Consider the following 27,074-nt stretch of genomic DNA (forward strand, 5'->3'; position numbering starts at 1 on the left):
GTAAGCTGCCATGACCCTTTCTTGGAGATTGTAAACTAGACCAGGTTTCATTATTGCCTTTATCACCCTTAGGATTTCATTGCTTTTCAGGGAATCATTATCATAATTGAGTTCTTTAAATTTTAAAAAATATTTTCCTTTCATCATTCTGGGTGGGAAAAATGGAGTCCAATTTTTAAAAATATGCTGTTAACAATGAACACATTCCTATTAAACATTAAAGAAACAAACATGAAGCCATTTGAAAGAAAATAATTATTTTCCAGTTTTTCCTCTGTCCCTCAAGGAACATTTCTTCATGAACACCTGGTAAGTGCTCTATAATGAGGTCTGATGCTTGCCAAAATGGCTTCCATCATTCCTACCATTCAGAGATTTCACTTCTCTTATAATATATGTAGGGGCTTGTCAATGACAACACTAGTTTTTCCCCAAAATTTGTGATCAGAAAAGAAAGAGAAAGGGATTTATTGAATGGTGGTATAAAAAAAGTAAAGAGACCAGAAAATGAAGCTATGTCTGCTTGTAAAAGCAGAATGGCATAATGATTGAGAATTAGTCACTAAATCTGTTTTCAGAATTACTGTTCTGCTTCTGGCACAATCTCTCTGTATTACCCTGAGCAAGTCACCTAAGATGCACCAGGAAACTAACACTATCAATTATAGAAAAGATTCTGAGCCTCCTGACACTGATAAGATTATAGGTCTTGCCCAAAAACAAAACGAAACAAAACAACATACACACCGAGATGTGGCCTATTTAATTTTGGTAATTAACAATTTAGTAAATTTTCATATCCATTCTATGTCAGGAGAATGCTAGAAAGGAATCCAGCACAGGAATTGATATAGGTCCCTTGCGTTCCATTTAGAGGAGAATATGGCTAGGATGCTGACAGAATTGGCATGAAAAGGTGTGGATCTGCACAGTTAAAGGGGAATAGATGCACCAATGAGATCACAGATGCATTGAAGTTTTAAAGTAAATAAATAACAAAGAACAAAAGCAAAGAATGCAGATGCAAAGATACCATTCTGGCTAACGTATTAATTACATCATTACATTTAGTTCAGTTTTTCAGCAAAACCTCAGTTGGTTAGAGCCTGCCTAACCAAAATCCTCAGTTCAAAAACTAGTGGGTTGGTATTTCTTTATTTATTTGTTATGTGTTACCTATTTGAAGGAAAATGTTATAAAACGAGGAGCTCAAATAAGACATTTAATGGAAAAACAAAACTTTCTGACAGCATCCAGGCTCACTACTCACACATCCATAACAATCACCTGTATCATGTACATCTAAAATTATATTTCGTGATTACCAATGTATTTTCAAGACCAATGGGAGTGGATGAAGGATATCTTGTAATTAATGAACATAGATTAATCTCGAAAATTGTTTTGTTAAGAACAAAAAGTAAAGAGTACGAAAACAGACCAAGTTCTCTCCTCCTCCTTTTAGAAATATTAAAAAAGCATTTTAAAATTATTCTAGTTTGAGCACTTGGGTTCATTATAAATCAGAGAAACAATATGTCAAGGTGAGTATTTACCTTCTAAAATAATATAAGTAGCATGTTAGGGCAGAAAACCTCTCAAACCAGAGCACAGAAAGCAACAAAGTGGGTATAAATAACTGCCTATTGAAATATATTTGAATCTCTAGCCCTTTAATGTTCTGAGCAGTAGTAAGAAATTTATTCATATTAACAAATATGTCTAGGGTCAAAGTTGTCCAATATAAAAAAAGGAATTTAAAAGTAATATTATTCTGAAGGTCATCATGTAGATGATAGGTAGTCAGATCCCCTTAGTTATAACTAATATGAAATAGATATTTTGAATCTATATACTGATCCATCTAATATAATTATAACACTCATCTGAAGAGTATGTTTTCTATTTCAGGTCAATAGATCTTACCATTTTCTGAAACTACATCTTCATCTCATTTTTTTAAATCGTTGATTTGTTTGGTGCATTAAGAATCACTGAACTGCCTCCCTAAGAACATCTAAGAATTGCTCTATTACCAAGGTTGGAAGGAATTCTTGATTTTTTGTTTAAACTTTCAGGCCAATAGTAATGAATGAGAATATCACGTAAATCAGAGTCATTTAATAAATTCTTGAGGGATTTCTGGGAGCCGACATGGAGGGGTAAACAGGAAATCACCTGAACTCTCTCTATTCACCTCCGAACAACAAATAAAATAACACTCCAGAATGAATTCTGGAATGGCAGAAGAAGCAAAAAGATGGAATGAAATAATCTTCTAGCCCAAGAAACTTGGAAGGTCAGAAAGAAAGATCTGTCACACTCTAGTAAAAGGGGAGTGTACTTCAGGATAGGAAGCATCACAGCAATCCAGCAGCAGGTCCTACCTCACCAAACCAGCAGGAGGCCCAGAGCCCCAGTGTAGTGCCAGGCCAGCAGGCAAATGCCAACATCCGGACCCCCAAGTCCCAGGAGAATAGGTAAGTGGAAGCACAGCTCCCCCTGCCCCATTTGCCTAGACACAGCACTAAGTAAGCTACTAGATCCCTGTAGCCTCCAGCAGTGCCAGCCACCCCCAATCCCACCTCACCTTACCCCCTCAGTGCAGCACCAAGCATGAGGGTCCCCTGTGGGCCTCTGGGCAGCATCATCAGTGGAGCACTAGGCAAATGGGCAGGTCCTACAGCCCCAGCACACGAAACTTGGGACACGGCCCATTCCACCTCAGGAGCAGAGCTCAAATTTAAAAGGAGAAAGGCTGGAAAAGATGAGCAAAAACCAAACAACAACTATAAAGAATCTGACCACAGAAAATTATTATAAAGGGATGAACAAGACACAAATTCAGAAGAGGACACCAATGCCAAAATGCCTACAGATAAAGCCCCCAAAGAAAAATGGGAATTGGACTCAAGCCCAGAAAAAATCCAGGGAAGAGGGCGTCGCCGGCACCCGCCCGAGGGCGGAGGGGAGGAGGGGGGGTTAGAGTGGTGTGGGGCTGGTACGCAGGGGGCCCTGCCCGCGAGGGGTAGAAGTAGCGACTCCGGGGGCCGGCGCCAGGGCCCTGCCGTGGTTTGTGAGGGCGTCGCTGGCCCCTTCTTCTGGCGGCCGGCCGCGTGCATGGTGATCCCGGACAGGACCGCTGTCTCCATCTCCTCCTCTTCTTCCTCCTCCTCTTGGGTCAGGCCGATCCCCTCCCCGCGGCCTCCTCTTCCTGGGCTGGGCCCGTGGTGCCTCGTCTCCCTCCCGGAGCCGTTCCTGCAGCCGCCGCCACAGCCTCCTCATTCATCCTCGTGCACCATGGGCGGCACAGGTTCCAAGATGTCCAACTGAGTGGTCTGTTGGAAAGTCAGTCACGCGAGCTGGTACACGGCCTCAGATCCTCAAACGAATGCACAATTAGGAGGTTGACTTTCACAAGTACAATCCAGGAAAAGACCTGCTAGAGCCATTATTGCCTCCGCCATGCTGGATATACTTGCGGTGGGTCTTGTGCTGTTCATGCTTACAAACAAGTGGATCCATCTATTACTCCAGAATATTCATACTTGGGCCTTCCCATCATGTGCCCCTATCTCGATGTGCACTTTCCAGTGTGGAGATATAGATATAGATATAGATATAGATATAGATATAGATATAGATATAGATATAGATATAGATATAGATATAGATATAGATATAGATATAGATGATATAGATATAGATATCACCTCTGTATGACCTTCATATTGATCAAAAGATTTATGGAGAACTATGGAAGATAGAAATGTTTGAGTGCATGTCTCTGCAGACAGATGAAGATGAACACAGTATTGAAATGCATTTGCCTTATACTGCTAAAGCCATGGAAAGCCATAAGGATGAGTTTATCTTTATTCCTATATTGGTTGGAGCTGTGAGTGAGTCAAAAGAACAGGAATTCGGAAAACTTCAGTGAATATCTGGCAGATCCTAGTAATCTTTTTGTGGTTTCTTCTGATTTCTGCCATTGGAGTCAAGGTTCCCTTATAGTTACTAGGATGAATCCCAGGGGGAGATTTATAGATCCATTGAACATTTAGCTAAAATGGGCATGAGTATTATAGAACAACTAGACCCTGTATCTTTTAGTAATTACTTAAAGAAATACTGTAACACAATATGTGGAAGACATCCCATTGAGTTGTTACTAAATGCTATCACAGAGCTCCAGAATAATGGAATGAATATGAGCTTTTTGTTTTTGAATTATTCCCAGTCAAACTAGTACAGAAACTGGCAAGACGGTTCAGTGAGTTATGCAGCTGGATCACTTACCATCCACTGAAGCTCCGAATACTCAGGGATACCACCTGTACATACTCATTCTCTAAATGGGGTCACAGCCTAGCCCTTACAAAGATACAGTTGCTGGTCTTTGGGGATACTGAAACCTCAAAATTAATAAAATTTTCTTCTCTTCTTTTCTATTAGGTGTAGTCCTTCTTTAATTTCAACTCATTATAAAATGCTTTCTTGTTTAGGACAATGGAAGGAAGGAAGGCTGGCATCAAAAAATTTTATGATTTAAAAAGGTGATGATGGATGTAAAGTCATGGCGGCAGATGGTCCTTCAAATACAACCTATAAAGCATTTACCATACTCTAAATTTGCACTCTTTGTAGACCTGTGTACGTATATTCAGCTTTCAGAATAGTTTTGCAAATTTTAAACAAAAAAGAAAGGGTGGAAGCTTTTTTAATAATGAAAATTGCATTTATAAATGATCTGTATTAGAATATAATAAATCTCCAGTATAGTCAACTACTACTCGTGTTGTACAACAGATACCTTCTATTTTAGTTGCTAATAAAGGGTTACAAAACTCCAAAAAAAAGAATCCAGGGAAGATTTCAAAAAAAAGTTTAAATATCAAATAACAGAGGTAGAAGAAAAATTGGGAAAATAAGAGTTGTGTAAGAAAGCCTTGAAAAAAGGGTCAACAGCTTAGAAAAAGAAAATAACTACTTAAAAATTAGAATTGAGCAGATAGAAAAAGAGTTTAAAAAGTTAACAGGAAAAAATAATTTCTTAAAAATTAGAATTGGGCAAGTAAAAGTAATAACTCTATGAGACATCATGAATCAATCAAACAAAATCAAAAAAATGAAAAAAATAGAAGAAAATATAAAATACCTCATTGGAAAAAGCAACTAACCTGGAAAATAATCCAGGAAAGATAATTTTAAATTCACTGAACTACCTGAAGGCCATAATCACAAGGACCTGGACAGCATCTTTCAAGAAATTATCAAGGAAAACTGCTCAGATATCCTAGAGCCAGAGGGGAAAATAGGCATCAAAAGAATCCACAGATCATCTAAGGAAAGAGATTCCAAAATAAAAACTACAAGGAATATTATAGCCAATTTCAGAATTATCAGGTCATGGAAAACATATTGCAAGTGGCCAGAAAAAAAAAAAAACCAATTCAAACTTTGGGGAGCCACAGTCAGGATTACACAGGACTCAGCAGTTGCAATAAAGGATCAGAGATCATGGAATGCGATTTTCTGGAAGGCAAAGGAGCTAGAACTACAAGCAAATCAGATCTAAACAATCGGAAAAATATCAACTGCTCATTGGTAGGCCAAGTCAATATAAAAAAAGACAATTCTGCCTAAGCTACCTTACTTATTCAGTGCCATAGCAATCAAACTACAAAAAACATTATAGAGCTAGAAAGAATAACAATAAAATTCATCTGGAAAAACAGAATGTCAAGAATATGAAAAGAATTATTAAAAATATTCACAGAAAGGTGGCTAGCCTCCAGATCTCAAACTATATTATAAAGTGGTCATAATCAAAATAATCTCATTGTGGCTAAGAAATAGAGTGGTGGATCATTTAAATAGATTAGGTACACATGACACAATAGTAAATAACCATAGTGACCTAGTGTTTGGAAACCCAAAGACTCCAGCTTCTGGAATAAGAACTCATTATTTGATTTAAAAAAACTCCTGGGAAAACTGGGAAATAATATGGCAGAAACTGGGTATAGACCAATAATTTACAACATATACCAAGAAAAGGTCAAAATTAGTACATGATTTAGACATAAAGTATAAGCAGTACTGCAAACATACCATAAGCAAATTAGGAATAGTTTACCTGTCAGATCATGAAAAAGGGAAAAATTTATGAGGAAACAAGAGATAGAGAGCAATATAAACATAAAATAAATAATTTTGATTATATTAAATGAAAAAGGTTTTGTACAAACACAGCCAATACATCCAAGATTAGAAGGAAAGCAGAAAGTGGGGAAAACAATTGTTACAGCAAGTGTGTCCTAAAGGCCTCATTTCTTAAATATATAGACCTGAGTCAAATTTATAAGAATATAAGCCATTCCCTGTTGGTAAATGGTCAAAGGATATGAACAGGCAGTTTTCAGATAAAGAAATCAAAGCTATCTATAGGCACATGAAGAAGTTCTCTAAATCACCTTTGATTAGAGAAATGCAAATCAAAACAACTCAGAGGTACCACTTCACACCTTTCAGATTGGCTAATATGACCAAAAAGAAAAATGATAAATGTTGGAGAGAATTGAGGAAAATGGGATACTAATGCACTGTTTGTGGAGCTGAGAACTGATTCAACCATTCTGGGGAACAAAAAAGAGCAGCTGAAGAGCAACCAAAGTGCATGTACTCTTTAATCTAGCAATACCACTATTAGGTCTGTATCCCAAAAAGATCATTAAAAGGGAAAAATGACCTGTATGCACAAAAATATTGATAGCAGCTCTTTTTGTTGTGGCAAAAAAAGGAAATTGAGGGACTACCCATCAATTGGGAAATGGCTGAATAACTAATGGCTTATAAATATAATGGAATACATTAATAAGAATAATGCAATAAGAAATGGTGAGCAGGTAAATCTCAGAAAAGTCTGGAAAGATTTGTATGAACTGATGCAAAGTGAAATGAGCGGAATCAAGAAACCATTGTGTACAGTAACAGCAATATTGTATGATGATCAGCTATGAATGACTTAGTTCTTCTAAGCAATATATTGACCCAAAACAATTAAAAAGGAATCATGATGAAAGTGCTATCCACATCCAAAGAAAGAAGTGATGAAGTATGAATACAGATCAGAGCATACTATTTTCACTTTTTTGTATGTTTTCTTTTTTCCTTTTGGACTGTTATTTCTTTAACAACGTGACTCATATGGAAATATGTTTTCATTATTGCATGTATATAATCTATGTCAAATTGCTCACTGCTTCAGGAAAAGAGGAGGGGAGGGAAAAAATATGCAACTCAAATTTTTGTAAAAACTGAATGTAAAAAATGTCTTTATATATACAATTAGAAAAACAAAATGCTATTAAAAATGAATCTGGACTGCAGTAGACTGAGCAATGAGAGTAAGAATGGAAAATTTTTTCTCCTATAAAAAGGGCATATAAGAAAGAGCTTTTTGCAGTGGAATGTAAAATGGTGGGGGACAGGCAATGTTTGAAACTCACTCTCATATGAATTGGTTCAAAGAGGGAAGAATATACACTCACAATTAATTGGATATAGAAATCTATCTTACTCAGCAGGGAATTAGGAGAGGAAGGTGATAAGAGAAGAGGGGGCTGGGAAATGTGTAACAAAAATGGTACTTGCAGCTGCTGTGGGGATGTAAGATCAATAACACCAGCACACAGGATGGCTGCTAGCACAGGTTCTTTGATCTGCTTTTCTAAAGGAAAGCAACTTAAAAGGAGTCAACAATCTTACTTTAATCAAATAATATATATGTATATATATAATATATACATATATATATGTATATATATAATATATACATATATATATGTATATATATAAAATCATTCACTTAATTCAGGGGAAAAGTCAGCACCCTGAACTTCAGAGAAAATGCAAATAGAAATTGCAAGCAGAAATTATATGAACAGAGCAAATGCAAACAGCAAAGACCAACAGACAGGTCTTCCAACTGTCTGACCAAAAGCAATACATAGTTACCAGAGACAGAAGCATCAACATCTGGGTTTTTCAAAGTCAGGGGGCTCCTTAAAGGCTACCCAGGGTCTCATTGGGCTAAATCACAGGAACTCTTGCAATGAGTGAGCCCCAAAGCAAAATGTTAACCTCAGATTATATATACCCTTCTTCAGGGCCAGAGGGCATCACAACCCTCATGACCCAGGCTCATCTGACTCAGGCTTCCACGTGACTCAGGTTCAAAGTGGATCACATAGGCCTATTAAGGGCCAGGGAAGAACTTCAAATTGTATTAACATTATAGAATGATAAAATGGAGGGTAGATTAAAGGAGAAAGCAGTCAGAAGGAAAACATGAAACAATACCAGGATAATAAATTATTTCCTGTCTAATAAATGAATGTATCAACAAGCATTTGTTAAGTTCTCATTATGTTCCCAACACTGTAATAAGTGTTAGGGATACAAATATAAGAAAAAATCAAGTTAGCCTCTGAACTCAAAGAACTTATATTCTAATTGGGGAAGATGTGTTAGTAAGCAAAATTGGCTCTTAGCACTTAGTTCAACCAAGGGCCCTTGAAGAGTTTGGCTTTTGTTTCCTTTGAGTAATTCAGTGTATTCCATTGAGTCTTACTAGGTGCTAAGCCCCAGGCCCAAATCCCTATTAGGTGTAAAACCTATGTGGGTGTGGATTGGTAACTAAGGTGGGGCCCAGGGTGGGGCTAACTGAGGGGAGGTGCTAACTCCAGAGCCAATCATAGGAGCCTAAGTTCTGGTCATTCAGGTGACTTTTGATGATGTCTGAAATGCTTTAAGAAGAGAAGACAGAGCCATTTGCGCAGGGCTTTCCCTTGCGGTGGTGCTGATGCAGAGACTCTGGGCAGCTGTAACTAAGAGCCCTCCAGCTCGTAAACCAGGATGTTGGGACTTTGTTAAATTCTGGTAACTATGAATTGGGATTTGAATCAGACAAAGTCTGTCTGTCAATGTTTGTACTTTGGGTTTTGCTCTGAAGTTCAGGGTGCTGGTCTTTTCCCCTGAGCTAAGTGAATGATATTTGTATGCTGAATTAAAGTAAGTTTGTCAACCCCTTAACGTTGCTTTCCTTGCTAAAGCAGATCAAAAGAACCTGTGCTTTTGCAGGGTGTTGGCAACTTTCTGGGTGCTGGTTGTTGGTGGAACTTATACCCCCACACAAGCTGCTACTCAGCTTGTTGAAACAGAAGACAAACACACAAAAAGGAGTCGTAAAATGAAGGTGATATAGAAGGTATGTGGTTTAAGTTTAGAAAACTGGGGGGCGGAGCCAAGATGGCAGCTGGTAAGCAGGGAATAGCGTGAGCTCTGTACCAAGTCCCTCCAAAAACCTATAAAAAATGGCTCTGAACCAATTCTAGAATGGCAGAACCCACAAAACAGCAGAGGGAAGCAGGGCTCCAGCCCAGGACAGCCTGGATGGTCTCTGGGTGAGGTCTATCCCACACGGAGCTGGGAGCTGGGAGCTGGGAGCTGGGAACAGAGTGGAGCAGAGCCCAGCCTGAGCGGTGTGGACCAACAAGACCAGCAACCGGGCAGAGCATGCCCTAGCATCCTGAATCAGTAAGCTGCAGCAGTTACGAAACTTCTCAACCTACAAACACCAAAGACTGTGGAGAAGGTTAGTGGGAAAAGCTGCGGGAGTGGAAAGAGTTCGCAGTTCGGCTTCCAGGCCCGGGGGCAGTGGAGGTGGGGCAGCTACGGCTGTTGCTGCTTCCGGCTCCAGGCCCACCTGGTGGGAGGAATTAAGTGGCTGATCAGAGCAGGGGTGCACAGCCCGCTGAAGATCTAAGCCCAGTTCGGGTTGGGGGTTCTTGGGGAAGGAGCAGTGCTGGTGTGGCAGAGCTGGCATTTCCCCCCCAAATGTGGAACATAGAACTCTGTAGTCTACAAGCAGTCATACCCCACTGAAAAACTCAAAGGTCAAGTTAGTTGGCTGGGAATATGGCCAGGCAGTGAAAACGCACCCAGATTCAGTCTCAGACTTTGCATTCTTTCTTTACTGACAAAGAAGACCAAAACATACAGACAGAAGAAATTAATAAAGTCAAAGAGCCTACAGCAGAAACCTCCAAGAAAAACATGAACTGCTCCCAGGCCATGGAAGAACTCAAAAAGGATTTGGAAAAGCAAGTTAGAGAAGTAGAGGAAAAAATGGGAAGAGAAATGAGAAGGATGCGAGAAAACCATGAAAAACAAGTCAATGACTTGCTAAAGGAGACCCAAAAAAATACTGAAAAATACACTGAAGAAAACAACACCTTAAAAAATAGACTAACTCAAATGGCAAAAGAGCTCCAAAAAGCCAATGAGGAGAAGAATGCCTTGAAAGGCAGAATTAGCCAAATGGAAAAGGAGGTCCAAAAGACCACTGAAGAAAATACTACTTTAAAAATTAGATTAGAGCAAGTGGAAGCTAGTGACTTTATGAGAAATCAGGATATTATAAAACAGAACCAAAGGAATGAAAAAATTGAAGACAATGTGAAATATCTCATTGGAAAAACCACTGACCTGGAAAATAGATCCAGGAGAGATAATTTAAAAATTATTGGACTACCTGAAAGCCATGATCAAAAAAGAGCCTAGATATCATCTTTCAAGAAATTATCAAGGAGAACTGCCCTGATATTCTAGAGCCACAGGGCAAATAGAAATTGAAAGAATCCATTGATCGCCTCCTCAAATAGATCCCAAAAAGAAATCTCCCAGGAATATTGTCGCCAAATTCCAGAGCTCCCAGATCAAGGAGAAAATACTGCAAGCAGCCAGAAAGAAACAATTTGAGTATTGTGGAAACATAATCAGAGTAATCCAAGATCTGGCAGCTTCTACATTAAGAGATAGAAGGGCTTAGAATGCAATTTTCCGGAGGTCAATGGAGGTAGGATTAAAACCAAGAATCACCTACCCAGCAAAACTGAGTATCATGCTCCAAGGCAAAATATGGATTTTCAATAAAATAGATGACTTTCAAGCTTTCTCAGTGAAAAGACCAGAACTGAATAGAAAATTTGACTTTCAAACACAAGAATCAAGAGAAGCATGAAAAGGTAATCAAGAAACAGAAACCCCAAGGGACTTACTAAAATTGAACTGTTTTGTTGACATTCCTACATGGAAAGATCATGTGTATGATTCATGAGACCTCAGTATTAGGGTAGCTGAAGGGAATATGCATACATATATGTTTATGTATATATATGGGTGAATGTGTATGTGTATATATATACATATATATATATATATACATATATATATATATATATATATATATATATATATATATATATATATGGAGAGAGAGAGAGAGAGAGAGAGAGAGGGAGTGAGAGAGAGAGAGAGAGAGAGGACACTGGGTGAGTTGAAGATGAAGGGAAGATATCTAAAAGAAATAAAATCAAATTAAGGGATGAGAGAGGAAAATACTGAAAGAGGGAAATAAGGAGAGATAGAATGGGGTGGATTATCTCGCATAAAGGAGGCAAGAGCAAGCAGTTCTGTCGGAGGAGGGGAGAGGGTGGATGAGGGGGGAATGAGTGAGCATTGCTCTCATCAGATTTGGCCTAAGGAGGGAATACCATACATACCCAATTGGGAATCTTACCCCACAGGAAAGAAGAGGGAAGAAGATAAAAATAAATGGGGGGGATGACGGAGGGGAGGGCTGATGGGGGTGGAAGTAATCAAAAACAAACACTTTCAAAAGGGGACAGGGTCAAGGGAGAAAATTCAATAAAGGGGGATGGGTTGGGAAGGGTTATACATAATGATACACATGTGGCCTATGTTGAATTGCTTGACTTCTTAGGGAGGGTGGGTGGGAAGGGAAGAGCAGAGAGAATTTGGAACTCAAAGTTTTAAAAACAGATGTTCAAAAACAACAAAAATGTTTTTGCATGCAACTAGAAAATAAGATACACAGACAATGAGGTGTAGAAATTTATCTTGCCCTACAAGAAAGGAAGGGAAAAGGGGATGGTAGGGTAATGGGGTTACAGAGGGGAGCGCTGACTGGGGAACAGGGCAAACAGAATATACGCCATCTTGGAGTGGGTGGGAGGGTAGAAATGGGGAGAAAATTTGTAATTCAAACTATTGTGAAAATCAATGCTGAAAACTAAATATGTTAAATAAATTTTAAAAAAATTAAATTAAATTAAATTTTAAAAATAGAAAAAAAAAGTTTAGAAAACTGGACGCAGAGCCTGGAAAGGAAATGAAGGATAGCTGACCTGTGCCCTTCCACAAATGGATATTCTTTCGAGTGACTCACCAATGGTAGAAGGGAGCCTTTGGGGGAGGATGGAGTTCCTGGGTGAGAAGCCCACAGGCATTGAATAAATTTCCAGGGTGAAAAAGCTTCTAAGGCATCATGGCAAAATTCAGAGTCACAAGAAGACCTGGGAGAGGAAATAAAAATTATTGACATTCACCTAATTTAATACATTTTTTTAGTCACTTTTTATTTTATTTTTTTAATTTAATTTAAATTTATTTATTTAACATATTTGGTTTTCAGCATTGATTTTCACAACAGTTTGAATTACAAATTTTCTCCCCATTTCTACCCTCCCCCCCACTCCAAGATGGCTTATATTCTGGTTGCCCTGTTCCCCAGTCAGCCATCCCCTCTATCACCCCCCTCCCCTCTCATCCCCTTTTCCCTTCCTTTCTTGTAGGGCAAGATAAATTTCTACGCCCCATTGCCTGTGTATCTTATTTTTTAGTTGCATGCAAAAACTTTTTTTTTTGAACATCTGATTTTAAAACTTTGAGTTCCAAATTCTCTTCCCTCTTCCCTTCTTACCCACCCTCCCTAAGAAGTCGAGCAATTCAACCTAGGCCACACATGTATCATTAAATCACCTATATAGAAAAACACTCTATTAATCTACCAATCTTTGGTATTCTATGCTGATAGAATATCGGATCTCTCTTCATATCTTCCTCTCTTTGGAAGTCTTTGGAACTACAAGCATCCCCCAGGAAACTATTGTGTAAATTCCACCCTTTTATACATGGACACAGCAGGACCTCAGCATTCTTTCAACCAATTAAAAGTCACATCTCATTCTGAAAAATGCCAGAGTATTACCATGCCCGAAGCATGCTTGCATTTTTTTTTATAACTTACTGTAATTTCAAGGTATTGGAGGCTTCATTTATCTTGCAGTAGTGGAAAGGTTTTTGAACTTGTAGTAAAAAAGACCTGAGTTCAAATTCTGCCTCAGACACTTACTAGCTATGGGAATCTAGGCAAGTCTCATAACCACTGCCTGGCTGAGTTTCCTCATTCGTAAAATGAGGACAATAAAAGTATCACTATAACAGAGTTGTTTTGAGGATCAAATGAGATATGTGTAAAGTACCTTGCAAACCTTAAGAATTTATGCAAATACTTGATATTAATGTTATTATCATGATTCATGATATTTTTAATCATAATAAAATACCAACTAATGTACCATTGCAGTTCCCAATTTGACTTTAAACCAACCAGACAAAATAGACATATGATACTAAAAAGTGTAATCATAGACCAGGTTCAAACTTTATATGAGCCAGGTTGGTCAGAAAAGAAGGGCAAAAAAGTTTGTCCTTTATTCTGAATAGTACAGTAAGATGTAAACTTGTGTAAATGAGGAGAGTGTTTTATCCTTCTTTTAATTATAATAATGATTCCTCATGGGATGTGGAACTTCCAGATAGCTGCACATGAGAAAAGGAATGAATGTGTTCACAGAGGTACAGTAATCCTAACAACCTTGAACCTGTTACTGTTTATTACTGCATTGAGCCAGAAAGACTCTCTCCATCTCCTTATGAGATCATTGTAGGTATATATTTCCTGAGAGTGGAGTAACTAAGGAAATAAATAAGATTAGAAAAGAAGGGAGACCCTCACGAGAATATAAAAAATAAGATTGTGTTTATGTGTGTGTCAGTGTGTGTATAATAAACACATATATACAAAAGCATTGCGAATTATAAAAATATATAAATATTCAAATATATTAATAGGCAATCTATAACAATATGAGCAAAAAAAATTATCCAATGAATATAGAACTCTGTAGCTGCTGGAGATAAGTAGCCAATACTTCTCAATATTTTTAAACATGCATGTTTGTGCAAAACCATATTGCCTTGGATGGACTATTATCTTAGCTCTACTTTTAAGGATTTGCCCAAAATGGAACAACCCTGTTGGGAATATAAACAAAGGCTATGTCCAGGATGTGGGGGGTGTCAGTGGGAAAGGTGAAGAAAAAATATTTTGGGATACAGGGGAAGGGAACTAGATCTCTGGATCCAAACTTAAATATAAAATTCAGCTATATACCTGCTGAGTAATTCTGGACAAATCATTTCCTCTTCTTGATATCCTTTTTACTCATTTTTAAAACAAAGTCTTTGGATTAGAGCATCAGTTCCTAAACATTTTGGCCTCATGACCCCTTTACACTCTTAAAAATTATTGAAGACTCCAAAGAGTTCTTGTTTACATGAGTTATATATGTTGACATTTACCGTATTAGAACTTAAAATGTCTTAGGATTATTATGTGAAATTAGTTTTGACTTTGTAGACCCTCTAGAAGAGTCATGGAGGTCCCCAGAGAGTCATAATTTGAGAAATATTGGATTAAAGGACCTCTAGGGTCCCATTCAGCTATTGATATTTCACACAAATGCAAATGTAAACCAAGGAATAATATAGGAATATTTCAGTTTTTACATTTATGTGGCATTTTACAAAATAAATGGTGCATATGATGCAAGGTAGATAAAATGAAAGTATCACTATCTACATTTTACATTTAAGGAAATTGAGGCTTGGAGAGATAAATTGCCCTCATTCAGTGAGGTAGTTTTTAGAGAGTTCCAGATTAAAACCCAGATAACTGAGTTCTAAACCCAATGTTCTTTCTGCTATACTGCATTTCCAGTCCAAAAATAATTCCAGAACATTTCATCTAAATAAGAAAGAGTTCAGATTTTCGGAGTACAGCAATTCACTGCTTCTTTGAAGCAACAGTTTTGGAACTTACAAGAAAATAAATTTTATTTTGAACCAAAGCCATGCATACTAAAATCTTTGGTGGTCAAGATAGGTAAGTTTGACCTTGCTTCAAGCCATAGGCCATATGTTTAGGAAGCAAATTGCTCTGAAGAGTTAGTGCACGTTGATTATTGAATTTTTTTAACATTAAGATAAGTTTATAGATTGCAAGTCCTCAAAAAAATGAGCATTTAAGTAAATTCAGATTAGAAATGTGGTTTAGTACTCAGTATGAGTTTCCTTTATAGTTTCTTCATTCAGTGTTGCGAAGGGTGACCATGACCTCCGCCATCACATTCCTCAGTGTAATTAGAGGTAGTTATAGTACAGGCCAAAAAAAGAGTATCAAATTTTGTTTAATTACCCTCCCCGTAGTGGGGAGGGGAAAGATTTAGAATTCAAAAGGCTGAGTTTGACTCCAACTCTGCCATTTTCATTCCAACTGTTTGACCCTGAGCAAATTACTTTGTCTCTATGGACCTACATTGCTGCATCTATAAAGGAGGATGTTAGATAAGATAATCTCTAAAATTTCTTTTAGTTCTAATCCTAAAATATGATTATTAGACACCAAGTTATTGTCTGATAGATGGGAGCCTAATCTAATAAAGCAATATACATGATAAATTAATGTCTTTCTAATAGACTAGCCATAATTCTAAGCAGCAAGATGATGACTAGATTCTGACAAGCCACACTGATTTACAACCTTTTTTATTAGTTGTGCTTAAAGAATAAATTGTTTCACACAAGAATGAATTCAGATCCAACCATGATGTAAATATTGCTGACCATACTGTTAGAAAGCTAACATCAATCTACATTTAAAAAAAGAAAAGATAAGGAAATTTGCTTCATTCGTGAGTCAATTTGAAGAGGGGAAGGGAAAGTACAAACTACATGGTACACTAAGATGAACTGGGCCATCTTTGATCATCCTTACCATCATAACAACTTGTTTAGTCTTTTGTCCAAATAACTAGCACAGGGCCTTTAAATATTGCTTATTAATTTTTTGTTGAATTGAATTAATTGTTCATATCTAAAAACTGAATTAACTAAAACACAATTAACATTTTAAAAAAAAATGCACAAAAGAACATATACACTTGGTGTTGAAGAGAATACAAAGATAAAGAAGACATCTAATATAGTTGAATGACTTCCCAGTGGTCCTTGCTGGAATGTACTGTGTTTTCTAAGCAGTTTCATTCTGTGAATATTTTGTTCCAAACTTAATAAGTATAGCTCTTTTAAATTTCAAAAAAAAAAAAGCCTAGTACATTCTATTTAGAACTGAAAGAGGCCTTGGATGGAATCTAATCCATGTTATTTTATAGAAATAAAATATTTATATTTATCTTCCTATTGGTTTAGCTCACTTACAATTTCATTCAGATTTAGAAGTTCTCAGGTGAAGAAATCCTTACCAAGTCAAATTAGGAATTTTATAACAACTTGTAGTTTTAGATAATTGCCAGGCACACTGAGTAGTTAATTGGTATTTCTAGAGTCACACAGAGGCAAGGCTTGAAATCGAGTATTACTGATTTCAAGGGCAGCTCTCTATCCATACTACATCTTCATAATTAACATGGGAAAAAAGAGCTTGATTAGAAAGAATACTTGTGAAATGGGGAAAAATGGTGTTTGAACAATTGAAATTACTGGTTAAGTGAGACTTAAGCAGAAAACCCTTCTCATTTCAGCCCATGCTGTCGAATATCTTTCTAAAATTGTTTAGTCTTGTCTCTCCTTTTCAAATACATTGTATCTTTAGTGAGTGAGGATGGACCATGAAGGCCTCAAGGACAGAATATTAAAAATCAATCCTGATTGTAAAAAATGTAGATTGGACTGAATCTGTGGTAAAGACATGAGATATTATGGATATATTTTTAAAAAGGAAATTAACATTATGGAAACTCTTTGAGGGGAGAAATTTTTCTTTTTTTCCTTGTGTCTTTGAATCCCAAGCACCTACTAGATGTTGCCTTGCACACATCCACATGGAAATTTAATGCTTTATGAATTTTTAGTATCCCTCTACTATATTCTAATATCCATAAGGATGAAAATACGACTTACTTATCTTTTTGTATGCCACAGGGAGAAAATATAACTTATTTATTTTTATATATACCACAGTGATTACCTGAAGAAATAAAAGTTTGATGAATGGAATTGAATATTATATTCCTAATGTGAGCTTGTTTTTTTGTAATTTGCATCTTTCTTCCAGAAAACGAACAGACAAAATAACTGGTTAGTTGAAGATTCTGATCAATTGGCTTATGAGGCTTTTATGTACATTAGTGTACTGATAATAATAAGCGTATATTCCTATGGCATTTATGGTTGTTATAGTGCTTAACATATTTTGTGATTTCTAATTTTATCCACATGGGCAGTGTCTTCACTGATGCTGATTATATCCATTCTATGAAATAAACAATGATATCTATGAACTACTTGGGCTTAATCAAAAGAAACAGTCAAATATCTGATCAGAAAACTCTTTAAAGTTGACAGTACTAGTACTTGAATAAGAGGCATATAGCACATTGTTAGATGTGTACTTTCCATCTCCCATTCCTGTGCCCTTGTACTTCCTCTCCTGTCTGGGTGACCTGTACTCCCCTTCACGGTCTTCTCTCAGAATCTCTATTTTTTTCTTTATTTCAGGCACAACCTTCTACATGAATTCTCTCCTGATTCCTCAGTTTTCCCCTAGATCTTCTCATTACTTGATAAACAGATCCATTTTGTATATATCAGTACACATTTTTCAACCCCAATAGAATGTAAGCTATTTCAGGGCTTTTATCTTTGTATCCCCAGTGCCTAGAGACTAATACAGGGGTGGGGAACCTGCAGCCTCAAGCCACATGTGGCCCCCTAGGTCCTCAAGTGTGGCCTTTTGACTAAATCCAAACTTCACAGAATAAATCCCCTTAATAAAAGGATTCGTTCTGTAAAATTTGGACTAGAAGGCCACATGTGGCCTCCAGGCTGCAGGTTCCCCACCCTAGTTTTGCGTAACACAAAACTACTTGTTGGTTGGTTGGTAGAACCAGCAGAAGTTGTGCTTTGTTGCCACAACCTTGAGAAACAATAGTCACTGAGGCATTGACAAAGGACTTAAAGGAAGAAGATTTTATATGTATTATCTCATTTGATCCTCACAACTGACATGATGAAAAACAGATGCTCAGAAAGAAAAAGGAGTCAATCCACTAATTGAAGAACTTGGATTGAAATTAGGTCTTCCAACTCAAAATCCAATGAGTTCTTTCTTTCCACTATATTATACTTTTAATAATACTTAACATTCATATAACACTTACTACGGGTCAGGCACTATGCTAAGCACTTTACAGTTATCTCATCTGATCCTCACAACAACCCTGGGAGATAGGTACTGTTTTTATTCCATTGTACAGATGAGGAAACTGAGTCAGAGAAGAGTTAAGTGACTTGCCCAATGTCACATGGCTAATAAATATCTAAGGCTGGATTTGAAGTAGCCTGCAAAATTCTGAGTACTAGCAGAACCAGATGAACATGTAATTAGAAGATTGACAAAATGAGTAAAAAATATAATACAATGTAAATGGTATTAATTTGTTGTTTTCTAAGTCAATATGTGGCAGTGATCTGTTTCTATTTCAATTTTATACCACTAATGCAGAGGTTCCTAAGAGTTCATGTAGAGATCCAAGATCAGCTACAAATGTTGGAGGGGATGTGGAAAAACTGGGGTACTAGTTCATTGTTGGTGGAATTGTGAACCGTCCCAACCATTTTGGAGAGCAATCTGAGATTGTGCTCAAAGAATTATTAAATTGCCTATACCCTTTGGCCCAGTAATACCACTACTAGGTCATTTTCCAAAGATGATTAGGGAATAAAGAAGAGAACCTATATGTTCTAAAATGTTTATAGCAGCTATCTTTGTTATGACAAAGAACTGGACATTGCAGGGATGCTCATCAATTGGGGAATAGTTGAATAAGCTGTGGTATATGATTGTGACAGAAAACTACCATGCTATAAAAAAATGAGTTCATTGATCTTAGACAAACTTGGAAAGAGTGGCACAAAATAATGAAGAGTGAAATGAGCAGAACCAAAAGAACATTGTACACAGTAGTGGTAACATTGCTTTAGAATGCCTTTGAGTGAATAAGTTATTTTGACTTATAAATGCCCAAATTAATTATAAAGGACATATGAAGAAAGATGCTATCTGTATCCAGAGAAAGAGCTGATAAATAGAAGGATGTATAGAATAATTTTACATGTATGCATATACATACACACATACATATACATATACATGTGAATATATACATCTATCTATCTATTTGTGTCTAATGGCAGCCATCTTTGGGGTGGGTGGGGGAGAAAAAGGGAAAAAATTTACATGATAATTATATATTTTAAAAGAATAGCAATTTGTACATAATAGATTCACAGTTTCATGTGAAATCATCTTTCTTATTATAATGTTATGGAAATGCTTGTTTTATTCCATAAATTGAAAAATTATGAAAAAAAGATCAGAGTCAAGCTGGCCTATGGAGGATCATTGTAGTTCCAAGGATATAGTCTAATTTTCTAGTGGAGAGGGTAGAAATGATGATCTATGGAGATGACATCCTGTAGGGCAGACCAGATAAGGCTATGCGGACCGAAATCTGGTCGAAATAAAGCCAAGAACTGATCTAGCTATATTATACAACTCCGTTGCATAAAATTTCTAGTCTGAATATGTTTTGGGCATTAGGAAAGATTTGGTGGAGAAGTGGGCAGTTAAGTACCATACCACACTTTAAATTGCTTGACTTAGTTATGCAGTACCGTGGTCAGAACTGTGCATTATGAATCTGGTAGCAACAAGAGGATAAATTAGTCAGGGGAAAGTGTATAATTCTCTGATCAATGAATACGTATTTTTTTGAGTTTTTTTTTTCTATTAAAGTGCTGAGCTTTGAAGGGATTTAGGGAGTTACAATAATTGGTAGTAAGGAGAAAAAACAAACATTCCACTCACGTGGGAGAACCAGTATAAAGGCATGGAGGTTGAAAATGAAATATTATGTATCAGAAAAATATGTCTGTGTGTGTGTATATATATATATATATACACATATGCAGGTATGTATGTATGTATTATACATATATTTTTTCTTCTCCAAGACTTTCTATGTATTTTAGAAGCAAAATTGAAGGGAGCATATATTAAATAAAACTCATTATATAATTCATATTGTTTTCTGAAAGAGTCGGACCTTTTACAACTTCATCAGTAGTATAATAGCATTCTCATTTTGCTATCCTTTTGCTATTTGTCATTTTTGTTCTTTTCTGTTCAGTGGAATAACAGAATTGATTTAATTTACATTTCTATGGTTAGTAGAAATTTGGAATTTTTTTTTGATTTGGTTGTTTATAATTTTTGTTCTTTCTTTTGAAAATTGCATGTTCATAGCTGGGCCATCTCCAGTCATCCTGGTGAAAATCAGGCCACTGGACACAGATGGTCCTGGAGGAGAAATTGAGGCTGGTGACCTTGCACAGTCCTCCCTCACTCAAATCAAAGTCAACTTCAAGTCATGCCATTATTTCCATGATGTCATGGTCCTCTTCAAGAATGAAGGACAAACACAAACAGAATCCTGTTCATATCTTTTGACCACTTCATGTTCTTTGACAGCTAAATCTTCCGGGGGCGACTCATTCTTATTCATTTTTTCAGTCCTTTATAAATGTTGCATCTATGCCATAGCCATTTGTATTACAAGACTCAGAGGAAACCATGTAGTCAGATTGGATGCTACTATAGGAATTTAAAATCATTGTGTGCTCAGTATTCCTCCAGAGAATCAAAAAGTAAGGGCCTTTCAAATCCAACCTCTTTATTTTGGGGATGTAGAAACTCTCCATTGCAGGGAAGTGACTTGAAGCCAACTCTTAATTATAGTACACTTTCCCTAGACTGAGCTGTGTTCTCATTGCTATTTGTTTGGATGCAGAGGAAAACCACTTCTAAATTCATTCATTTTTACTGAAACAAAAATAGAATTATTAAAAACTTATATAAGAGCCACCAGTTCCCTCTCTGCTCTCCAGCACCTAAATATACTATATCCAATTTTGTGGCTTGGCCCCTTCATTTGCCATAAAACGTAGCCCACTTAAGTGGGAACTACATTATGTTTGCTCTCAGTAATGCCATAATCCACAGAATCAGCTAAATAATTTAGTAAAGTTGACCTTAAACTAACAGGAATATTAAGAGGTCTAATGCAGCTGTGAGTTTGTTGAATTATTTACTAATCCACCTATCTAAAATACATTCAAGTAATGCTGCCATGAAGCAAATTCCAATCTGTACATGTTTTAATTGAACATATTTTATAGTATGCTATTATTAAATATATTTAAATACAGGAACCCCTTGAGAGTCATATTTTTAAACTATGACAATTTTAAGCATTCATGGCATGCCCTGCCAGATCAAGCAAACAGTGCTAAGCATACATAGATCCTATTCAAAGATAGCAGGTTTAAAGCTAGAAGAGATTTCACAGAGAGATATCATTGGTCACCTAGTTAAGTCCACTCATGTTGTAGATGAGGAAACTGAGGCCCACATAAGTAGAGATTTATCCAAAATCCTACAGTTAATATAGAGGCAGGATTTTAACTAAAGTCCTCTGGATCCAAAACTAGCTCCATTGATGTATGGGAGTATAAAGTGTTACAAAGAGAGATTAGCGATTATTAGTTTTATAGTAATGACATCTTGAAGTCCAGTTTTGCACAATGAATAAAGAATATAGTGGGTGTGAGCCATAATATTCTTGTAATACCTACTCTGAGCTCACTCTCTCAACTCCCACTTGCAGTTCCTGATTGCATCCCCAAAGGCCATCTGTCTTTTTCTCCTCTCAGTGTTCTCTGGGTGACTCTGAGGTATTTAGAGTGGAGTTTCTTTCACTCTTGCTATTGAACACCCTACCCAGTGTGATTCTCCCAACACCGGTTAATCAGTTGATATCAATTTGATTTTACAAATGTATAGTTAATGTGCAAGTTTGTCAGAGAGAAGTTACAAAAAATAAAACACACACACACACACACACACACACTGCAGCCACAGGATTTGTGCTTCGGAAAAAATTTCCTCTCCAGTGCTTAAAAAGGAAAAGATTTCCTTTTCCTAGAGTCCTTGTTTCCCTTTGAAAAGTCCCTATCACTATCAAATCCCTAACTTCCTAATCTGGGAAATATTTTATAGGACATGACGCCTCAGCTGCCATGTCAATCCGTTGCTAGGCTGGGTCAAACACATCAGTCCTTCAGGCTGGCTCAATACGTTTAGCAATTGCTGCCAACAGGTCCAACAGTCAGTGGAACTTCAGATGATTTTGATACATTTCCCAGTGTCAACAGCCCCCTGAATACTGCCATCTCAGGATATTCATTTACCTATGATTAGGAAATTATAAATATAAAAGAGACCAAAAAAAAACCAGAGGAAATAAGATGCATTCACTCACATTTCTCCTAAAGGGGAAAGGGCTCCTCCATCTGGAAGCTTAAAGCTACTCTTGCCTCAGCAATTTTCCAGGAAGAAAGCAATAGATCATCTGCTCAAATGTTTTGTTTGCAAATTCAGTTCAGCCCACCTTATCCTGTGTTATCATTCATCCTGGCTCTTCAACCAGTCAGAATTTTTGCTTGGTTTTTTTTGTTTGTTTGTTCATGTCTTTTTGTCATATAGTTCCACATTGTACCTTGGACTATCGTGTACAGAAAAGGACTTCCATGTTTTGGATAAGCATCAGGTAGAGACTATCTGCCTAGGTTTATATAACCCACTAGAAAAGGCAAACATACATACTCAAAAGACAGGGCCTTTGAAGGGTGGAGCCAAGATGGCAAAGGAAAGTCAAGGACTCACTTGAAAGCTTCAAAATTACCCTACAAACAACTTCAAAACAACACCTGAAAAGGAACTCTGGAGTAGCAAAACCAACAAAAGAAAAATATGAAACAATTTTATAGCCCTTGACAACTTAGAAGATCAGCAGGAAAGGTCTGTCTCACTGGAATGATAATGGAGTTCAATCCAACACAGGTGGTGCCCCAGCAAGCCAGCAGCAGGCTTTGGGGGTGACTTAATCAGTGGTAGCATCTTTCAAAGATCTCAGCTCACAGATGGTAAAGGGGATGGTCAACTGGTGAAAAGGAAATTACAGGGGACATATTACTGGCACTGGGTACAAAACCCTGTTGTATTGCCATATAGGGATCCAGATTGCAGGCCCAGATCATAGTTTCAGGGTAAGGAAGAGCTCTAGCCCAATGGAGCTCCCACGGGGGATTGGGGAACCTGGGAAAAGTTCCAAAATGAAAAGAGTGCTTGTGGGAACTCACAGACCAGAGCACAGTGCAGAAGACCAATGGCCACATCTTTCCTTAGATCATACCAACTTGGAAAAACTGATAACTTACAAGTCTCCAGAATTAGCTCTGAAAACAATAGCATGAAAAACTTTAAACTGAACCCCAAGAGCAGAGCCCAACTTTAACATAAAGTAAAAAGTCAAGAAATAATCTGGAAAAATGAGAAACAACAAAGAAAAAACCTGACCAAAAAAAGTTACTGTGGTGATAGGGAAGTTCAAAATACAAACTCAGAAGAAAACAACAATGTCAAAAACAGTTACACCCAAAGCCTAAAAGAAAAATGTGAATTGGTCTCAGGAAAAAGAATTCCTAGAAGAACTCAAAATGGATTTTAAAAATTAAATAAGAGAGGTAAAGGGAAAAATGGACAAATAAATGAGAGTGATGCAAAAGAATAATAGCGAAAAAAGAGTCTACAACTTGGTAAACGAAGGACAAAAATGAGGGGGGAAATGTACAAAGAAAACAGCTCCTTAAAAGAAGAATTGGTCAAATAAAAAAGAGGTAGAAAATCTCACTAAAAAAATTTATTTTTTTAATTAGAACTAGGTGGTAAGAAGCTAATGACTCCATGAGACATCAAGAAACAATAAAAGAACATCAAAGGAATGAAAAATAGAAGAAATATCTTACTGGAAAAACAACTGATTTGGAAAATAGATTGAGGAGGGATAATTTAAGAATTATTGGACTATCTGAAAGCCATGATTAAAAAAATAACTCAGACATCATATTTTAAGAACTTATAAAGGAAAACTACCTTGATATCCTTGAATCAGAGGCTAAAATAGAAATGGAAAGAATTCACTCATCACCTCCTGAAGAAGATCCCCAAATGAAAACTCACAGGAATATTATAGCCCAATTCCAGAGCTTTTAGATCAAAGAGAAAATGCTGCAGGCAGACAGAAAGAAAGTATTCAAATATCATGAAGCCACAATCAGGAAAACATAGGATTTAGCAGCTTCTACATTAGAGGATACGAGGGTATGGAATATGATACTGAAGAGGGCAAAGGGTCTAGGATTACAACCAAAAATCACCTACCCATGAAAACTGAGTGTAATCCTTCAGCTGGAAAATATGGATGTTTAATGAAATAGAGGACTTTCAAACATTCCTGATAAAAAGATCAGAATTGAATATTAGAATAGAAACTATCATAGAATATTTGATTTTCAAGTATAAGACTTAAAAGAAGCATAAAAAGGTAAATAGGGAGAGAAATCATAAGGAATTCAATAAGGTTAAACCATTTACATTCCTGTAACTCCTAAGAATTTCATCATTATTAGAGTAGTTAGAAGGAGTATACATAGAGGGCGATGGTATGAGTTGTCTATAAGAGATGATATCTGGAGAGGATTCTGGGAAGACAGTGAAGTAGGTCAGAAAATTTCAAGCTCTCAAGATTTTCCCCTACAAATGAGAAAAAATAGCACCTCGGGATGAATAAAATGTGGGTAAAAATAAGTAAGAATAGGGGCACAACAGGGGTCCTCCTGGGACAATCTGAGAAGATCTGAACAAAAATCCTAGGATAAGGTTTGATCCCTGTGAAGAGTAAATACCTCCAGGCTAGTGTCCACTTAAACAACAAGCAACAAACTGCTTAAACAAGTGGCAAGCCCTGAGGTTAGCTGGGTTGGGAGGCTTCCTCAGCCCAGCCACAGGAACTTTTACCCCTGGGACAGTGGGCATCTCAGCCTGGAATATTGAGGGATCCTCTGCTAACAAGGAATGCCAGACCCAGATGTGCTGCAGAGAGTGGTGGGGGGAAGAAGGTATCAGCACATGCCCGATGAGTGCAGAAGCAGTGGGCCAGGATGCCTCTGGCTGCGGGCACTTACAAAAGGCTGGAGGTTGGCCTTTGGGTCAAAGCTAGAGAAGAGAACTAAAGATCTGAGGCAAGAGCCATCATCACCCATACCCCAAGACTAGAGGTGATTACAAAAATTAAACTATTACTAACAAAAAAAATGTGCAGGCAAAGGAGAAAGAATTCAACTATAGAAAGTTATTACGAGAATAGAGAAGACTGAGGTTCATCGTCAGAGGATATTAAAGCAAAGAAACCCTCTTGTACCCCAAACAGTAACATCAAATGGTCAGCTGCCCAAAAAGGATTTATAGAGCCTAAAAAAGACTTTAAAAATAAAATGAGAGGTATTGAGGAAACCTTTTAAAAAAAAAGAATCTAAGAAAAAAAGATTATGAAAAGAAAGTCAACCAATTATAAAAGAAGATCGAGAACCTTGACAAAGAAAATGACACCATGAAAATTAGAATTGGGCAAGGCAAAACCAGTGAAGTTATAAGAAATAATTAAACCAAATACAAAGAATTAAAAAATAGAAGAGAAAGTAAACCATCTTACGTGAAAAGTAACTTATCCGGACAACAGATCAAGAAGAGAAAACATAAGAATAATTGGACTACCTGAAACTACGATCACAAAAAGAATCTTGCTACAATAATACAAGAACTAATTAAAGAAAATTGTCCTGAAGCATTAGAAGAAGAGGGGAAAGTAGAAACAGAAAAACATCCATCTTTCACCACTTGAAAGAGATACTCTGAGGAAAACTCATAGGAATATTATAGTCAAAGAAACTCCCAGCTCAAGAATACAATATTAAGAGCAACAAGAAAAATGTAATTTAAATATGACAGTGCCACAATTGGAATCACACAAGACCTAGCAGCAGAGTCACTAAAGGACTCCGGTCTTGGAACACTATATATATAAGAGCAAAAAACTTGGTTTCCAGACAAAAATATATAGTCAGCAAACTTAAGCATGATCCTGAATGAAAAAAGGGGACATTTGATCAACTGTTAGACTTCCAGGACTTTGTTTAAAAAAACTGAACCTAATAGAAGATTTGACATACAGGAGCCAAGAGAAACATAAGGTACATACCAAAGACTGATTAGGAGGGATTCAATAAGGGCAGATTCTGTACCTTTTATATATGTAAAATGTAAAATGTATGTCTAAGATTGTCATTAGCAATTGGGTAGTTTGTAAGAAAGGTTGGGGTAGACTTGAGTATGACGTGACTTTAAAAAGTAAAACTATCTAGGAACAATTAAAAAGAGTAATTATCTTATACAAATGAGTTGCAAGAAGAAGAACTGCCACAGAGGAATTAGATAGGGGGTGGAGGGCTGGTAGTTCTGGTAATCTACTTTTATGGGGAATGGGTTCAAGAAGGAACAATACATACATACATACATACATATATATATATATATATATATATATATATATATATATATATATATATATATATATATATAAGCATAAAAGTCTTTTAAATTCGGAAGAAATAAAACAGTAAGGGCATAGGGAGGGGGAGAGGATAAGGGAGGAATCTCTAGAGGGAAGGGCAAGGTAATAGATTAAATGGGTTATAGAAAAGTGTTTAGATTTATGGGAATGGGAGGATAGGATAGGGCTCCTTGGGAGGGTGGTAAACTAAGTAAC

At 36.9% G+C, this 27,074-nt stretch overlaps 1 pseudogene; it reads left to right on the forward strand.

Moving 5' to 3' along the window:
• Positions 1–3,309: 3,309 nt before the first annotated feature.
• On the forward strand, positions 3,310–4,309 carry LOC118844469 (annotated as a pseudogene).
• The last annotated feature ends 22,765 nt before the right edge of the window (positions 4,310–27,074 follow it).

Source organism: Trichosurus vulpecula, chromosome 3 (assembly GCF_011100635.1).
Source record: "Trichosurus vulpecula isolate mTriVul1 chromosome 3, mTriVul1.pri, whole genome shotgun sequence".
NCBI classification, from domain to species: Eukaryota; Metazoa; Chordata; class Mammalia; order Diprotodontia; family Phalangeridae; genus Trichosurus; species Trichosurus vulpecula.